Raw genomic sequence first — 6,881 nt, 5'->3', positions numbered from 1 at the left:
TGCCATCGGAGGTGGTTCAAGCACCTACATTGAACACCTTCAAGAGCAAATTGGATGCTTATCTTGCTGAGATCCTATGACCCCAGCTGACTTCCTGCCCTTTGGGCGGGGGGGCTGGACTCGATGATCTTCCGAGGTCCCTTCCAGACCTAATCTCTATGAAATCTATAAAGCAAAATTCAATAGATAACATAACTATAGCATATATAATACAGCTTTGAATCTAGGAATATAAAATCAGGAAATCTGACTCAAACTCTTACACCTGCAGCTTAAGTCAATGCTACTTTACTTTATAGTGTTACAAGCAATCTGAAGAACAGTTGCAACTTTTCAATGGTCTGGTTTTAGTGTCTACCCAACTCATTGCCTGTTTCTGGCCCAAGTCACTGGGAATGTGACATCAGTTGTTTAGTCTTCCATGTTTTGAGCCATGTTTCAAGGAAGCTGTGCAGAGAGAGACGATATATCTTATTTTCCCTTAGGCTCCTTTTTGGGCACATATGTGGCCTTGATATTTTAATGTTAAGGTTCACAAGTCCTCCAGCCTGGTTATCCTGTAAGTTATGACCTTAAAAGGAAGTAAAACTAAATGTTTGTCCTAGCTGCTTTTATAATAAGAATAAGGCTGCATTGGTCCTTTTTTTGTGTGTGTTAGAAACAGATTTCCCTCCCCACTGGCCATGAGTCAACTTTGCTTCCCCAGCATGAGAGAAGCAGAAATGATTAGTCAGAGGCATCACACCTATATTTTGTGATGTTAAAGGAGTTTCCCCCCTTCCAACTAACTTTTGCAACCTGGTTTCGTACAGGTAAATGTGCGATTCATTGACCTCTTCTGGAAGGCCATAAAGAACAATACATGGACTTTTCTGCATTTACCAATTTGGAATCATCTGGTATTTATAAAAATGTACAATAAAACTCATCCTGGGAGGAAGAACTTTGTAGAAAGTGGGCATTAGTGCCAGCTATTGACATATTTTCTACAAAATGGAACTCCTGCCATGTCTCATTACTTTAGATGTTGCACTGCGTTCGTTTCAGAAAAAATGCGATATAAACTATTTCAGAAAATGTATTTCAGATCATTTCAGTTGTTTATAATGATGATTAAACCAAACAATTGTATTTGTGCCATTGTGACCATGAAGCAATTAGGATGTCTTATGCAGCATTATTAAGTCATGAAAATTTTCTGATCTAAAATTTTGAGTTAGATTGTATCTTACTTCTGTAAGCTTGCAAATCCCCAGGGAAACTATCTTATACCTTTTGAAGATAAGGTAGGAACTGAAACGTCTGCAGCCTAAATTAATGTTCATGACACATTATCTTTTTTATGGATTTCTTTTTGTGAAAGCAGGTATATTTTGCAATACATTTTCTGCCCTCCAATCAATAGCTAACAGAAAAGATCTGTTCTCAAGCTTACTGCTATATTCATATAACCTACTGCTATGGATCAGCTGGCATCTGGATAAGATCAGGGATAAAATTCAAAGCTACACTGCAAATTGAGAAACACACTGAGACTGAGGCTCTGTTTTAAATGCATTTAATAAAAATAATAATATGCAGTGTGTAAAGGATCTAATGAAGAGCATATTGTATGACCAAGACCTAAAATTAAGGGCACAAAAAACTAGCTATTCAATAGATACCATGAAATTCATCCCTTTAATGCATCTCTTTTGATACCACCATTTCATGATATCCCTGTTTTACATGTAAATAATTTTTATAATAAAAGTAAAGAGTCAGGAAATGTGGTAGAGTGCAAATAACTTACTGATTGATATGACTGATGTCCTTTGAGTTAATAGGAAAAATAGTGATGTAAAATCTGTCATTTTGTAAACAAGACTACATGTTGTCAGTAATTACATATTCTAAAAGACTGTTTACCAAATACCTACAATATATTTTTTCTTCCTTTATTTCAGAGTGGGAAGTTAATGCTTTAATCAGTGTAGATTAGGTTTTAATCTGCATAGATTTTAGACATGTCATTTATGTTTAGATTACTATTTAACAGAACAACATTGCTTTATTTCTAGATCTCTTGCTTTTTTAACTGTAGTCCAGACACATCAGTTTGTATGATATGTTTGTTACATGTTCAATCAGTAAGAATGCTATAATATTTTACATGATATTTTTAAGGAAAATATATTTTTGACTTTTGGGAGGAATCATAAAATCTTTTTTGTTTTAAATAAATTCTGTTTAGAAGGCAGAGTAGGCATAAAACAAGCTGTTGACTTGAAACCATAAGCTATAAAGTTTCAACAGGCTCCAGAATGATATCACATTTGATCATTTTCTTCAAGAGGTAAAGTTGTGAAGGTGGAAACTGTGCATTCAAAATCAAAATGCTCTGCTTATATCAGAAACAGTGGTGTCACTTTAAGAGCCAAGTTGTCTAAAATGCACTTCTGCATAGATTTGCATGTGTTCACACAGATAATGGACTCCACAAAACTTGCATTTTTGAGCCAAAGATGAATAATACTGTGCAAAGCCTGAAGCTCTTATTCAGGCAGAACTTCCATTACTTAAATGGAATAAATGTGCATACAAAGCCTTATTTTGAGAAGTTGCTTTCAGTTGTGTCTACAGTTTTGCAGCTGCATTTAATTATGGACTCAGTTCCTAGAATTGGGATGTTTAATAATCTTTTTTCAGGAGAAATGAGATAGATATCTAAGCAACATGAACTGTACTTTCGATTAAGTTCAAGTGTAAATTTGCAAGCAGGAGACAGTTTATGAGCAGAGGACTAATTGGGAGAATCTTTTAAAATTGGAACCACTGATAAAAACCTAAAATCCTAACCAATTCTGCACCCAAGCAAAATGCTTTCAGGTAATGTAACCACCTGCTGCCATTGGATTCCAAACAAAGTCTCTGGGGGCCAAGCCCGTGTTAAATTTTTTCCCAAAACAAGCTGAATCAGGCAAAGCGCCATGCATAATATGATTATTCTAGATTGCCTCATATCCCATCTTACCTTTTGATCTAAAAGCTAATTTTAAAAGCCTAAGAATACTCACTTACTGTAAATAATGCTGAATGGTCAACTAAAAATACCATTCAGCCTATAATGTAACTCACTGTGAGTTAGATTCTTATACAGATGCATAAGACAGAATGCCATTCACTCCGGCCTCCACTGTACAGGGACTGATAATAAAGCCACTGAGAACTGCAGCCTAGGCAGGTAACTACAAGTGTCCCCTTCTCCAAGGATTTCAGATCTACAAGTCCAGTGCACAGACCCTCACAGCCACTGGAAGAATCCTGGCCAACTCAACCAGAATTCCTTCTGGGGGCCACAGCATTAATATTACCCTTCTATATTAGGCTACATATTAGGTTTCATTCACTCTTATGAGTATACACCGAGTGACAATTGTTTAGGAGAAGGTATATTACTGCACCATTTCTGGTAGTATTTAAGAGTGATACTCTAATTTCTGGACTATCTAAGAGTGATAGTCCAGAAATTATGTGAGAGGCAAGGATTTCTTAGGGTGATATATGTAATTGGACCAACTATATAGTTGGGATAAAGACAAGCTTTCAAATGCAAGACATTGTTTGTCAGCTCTCTGATCACAGGAAGCCAGGCACAGATGTAGTCATAGATGCCAGACTAGAGGCACTTACCTGTCTAGCATCCCAATGCTCTCAGCATACTAAAATACTACAGAGGCAGAAATGTTAACTTTAAATTACTGACAAGGATAATAAAGATTCAAATACACAGGAAGTAATCAAATTCCAGTTTTTGATTGCAGCTATAATATAAATCCATGGCGAATGCTCACTCATACTGCAGGATGTTCATGTTCTGCTCAATACTGTACGTATTTATTTTTGGCATGAAAAAATCCACATGACTATTATTTATACAGCCATAAGAAAAGGGTTGTGAAATGGCCTATTTTTGAGAGAAATGGAAGGATAAAAATTAACATTTTGGGGGACTGCACGGTGCATAGGAGTGCCCTGGTGAACAGCTGTTCACCGAGCTCCTGATGTACTCTCCTGATATAGCAGTAAGACACTATCAAGTCCCCTCTCAGCCTTCTTTTCTGTAGGCTGAAGAGACCCAAGTCCCTCAGCCTCTTCTTGTATGGCTTGTCTTGCAAGTCCCTAATCATACAGGTGGCTCTGCTTTGGCCCTTCTCAAGTTTTTCCATGTCCTTATTGAAGTGTAGCACCCAGAACTGGATGCAGTACTCCAGCTGCGTTCTCAACAGTGAGGAGTACAGCGGGAGTATCACTTCCTTAGTTTTGCATGAGATGCAACGGTTAATGCATGCCAGCGTGTTGTGTGCCGTGCTGGCCACAGCATCACACTGTTGGCTCATGTTCATGCAATGGTCGATCACTACCCCTAGGTCCCTTTCAGCTGTGGTGCAAGTCAAATTGTCACTACTGAGCCTGCAGGTATGTTGGGGATTGTTTACCCCCAGATGGACCATCTTACACTTCTAAGTGTTGAATTTCATCTGGTTCTGGTCTGCCCAACTCTCCAGCCTGTCCAGGTCTGCCTGTATCTGCACCCCATTTTCTGGCATGAGCACGCTCCCCCATAATTTGGTGTTGTCTGCAAACTTAGCCAGCAAGCTTTTCTCCCCCACATCCAAATCATTGATAAAGATGTTGAAAAACACAGTCCAAGCACAGGCCCCTGAGGGACACCACTGACCACTTCTCACCAAGATGACACAGATCCATTCATGAGAACACTTTGGGTCCTACCATGCAACCAGTCTTCCATCCACTGAACTGTTGAACAGTTAAGCCCACAATATTTCAATTTTTCCACAGGGATATCATGGGATACTAGTTCAAAAGCCTTTTGGAAGTCCAGGTATATAATGTCAACCTTCTCTCCCATGTCCAGGTGGCAAGAGACCTGTTCGTAGAAGGAGATGAGATTGGTAAGACAAGACCTACCCATGATGAAGACACGCTGGCTGTCATTCAGAATCTTACCCTCAATGACAGTATCTCACATAGATTCTTTATTGAGTTTTTCCAGGATTTCCCCTGGGATGGAGATTAGCCTGAATAGCCTATAATTGCCTGGGTCCTCCTTCTTGCCCTTCTTGAAGATGGGCATAATGTTGGCCCTCTTCCAATCCTTAGGGATCTTTCCACATGATGGACATGTGGAAAGTTTTCCGTGATTCAAGTCACATCCCTCTTCCCAAGTGCGGCGAGGGCCCTTGGGCCCCCATATACTCGGCACCTCTGACAGTGGTATTCTATTACTCTGTACATCTAACCAGCAGTTTTCCAGCTGTACAAAGGGCATTTTTGGTACCTATATGTAGGTTTCAATTTTATTACCTTGAACTGTGGATGCTTAACATGAGCATGTAGACTGAGCATGTTTGGTTGTCTATGCACTGGTTGGGCATGTACCCAGACCCCCCTCCCCCCATTTTGGATGCATAAGTGTGTATAAGTTATGAAAACAGAGCTGGACAAAAATCCATGACAAAGGGGGGCAAGGGGGAGAAGGGGAAGGAGGAGGATGCCAGTCTTAAAACAAACATTAGAGAGGGAGGCTCCTCTACCACTTTTCCAGGTTTTATGAGTGTACATGCCCAGCCAGTGCATAGCTTACTGAGCATGCTCAGCTTATGTATCCATGTGCTTATGGGTCTTAGTTACAAGAATGCCACTTATGGGTCTGAAAAGTTGTCATTTAGGTACACAAAGTGAAACAGCATTCCACCCTACACATGGGGGATGTCTATTGGTATTTCCATCCCACAAATGGGGGGGTGTCTATTGGGCTGGAAAAGGCTAAGTTGAGTCTCAGCTAAATGCTTCATACTTCACTTCTCCATCAACTGTGCTGAAGATTATGGCTCTCATTTTCCTACTTCAGAGAAAGTCATACCTCAGTGGACTCCACACTAGGGTGAGAAGTTTCTTTTTAATCACTGCCTGTGCATCAGTACTATGAAGTGACGTATTTCTCTTCAGATACTGAACGCACACACTGTATTCTGGGTTGCTTCTCCCAGGATGTATGTTCCAGCGTATGACTGAATGCAGGTGTCTACTATCAGGAGGGTCAAAAGAATGGGACATGGAAATCTAAATCATGCAACTGGATCTGATGCAGGATCCCAACAACTGCACTTCCTGCCATGCTACACATTCATGGCCCGAGGCATGGTTGTGGGATACTGGATCAGGTCTCATTGTGCCATATTGTTTGTGCAATAGGGATCCTAGGATTCCCCTTCACCAGCAAGTAGCAAGCCTGGCTCCCAGCGTTATGCCAAGAAACAAAACCACTTCCACCTGTGCTGCCTGTGAAAGAGACTGAAAATCAAGTGACAGGACAAGATTCCAGACACTGAGGTACTCAGAAGATCAGCTCTCCCCCGTATCCACACCCTACTGAAACTGGTGCAGCTAAAACGGGCCGGCCGTCTTTCAAGAATCTCCAGCGCTCGCTGCCAAAGAAAATCTGCTACAGTGAACAGAGTACGCTTTCATAGCACACCAAAGAAGTGGTACAAGGACAACCTAAAGATGTCCCTAAAGCGTTTTGGCATTGACCTGGAGTCATGGGAGTAAATCGCTCATGACCATCCATCCTGGAGGTCATCAGTCCAGAGCGAAGCACTGGCCTTTGAGCAGTGGCATGCAGGAGAGGCAGTGTGGAATCGCATGGCCGGGAAAATGGGACCTCTCAAGTCCAGTCCTCATTGCTTTCCTGCCCCAACTGCAGCAGACTGTTCAGGGCAAAGATTGGGCTTATATGTCACATACATAACCAAGTTTCATAGTTTCATACTTTCTAGGGTCGGAAGGGACCTGAGCGGATAGTCTAGTTCGACCCC

Source organism: Crocodylus porosus, unplaced genomic scaffold (genome assembly GCF_001723895.1).
Source record: "Crocodylus porosus isolate Cpor-Errol unplaced genomic scaffold, CroPor_comp1, whole genome shotgun sequence".
In the NCBI taxonomy this organism is placed as follows: Eukaryota; Metazoa; Chordata; order Crocodylia; family Crocodylidae; genus Crocodylus; species Crocodylus porosus.
This window is presented reverse-complemented; position numbering follows the sequence as displayed.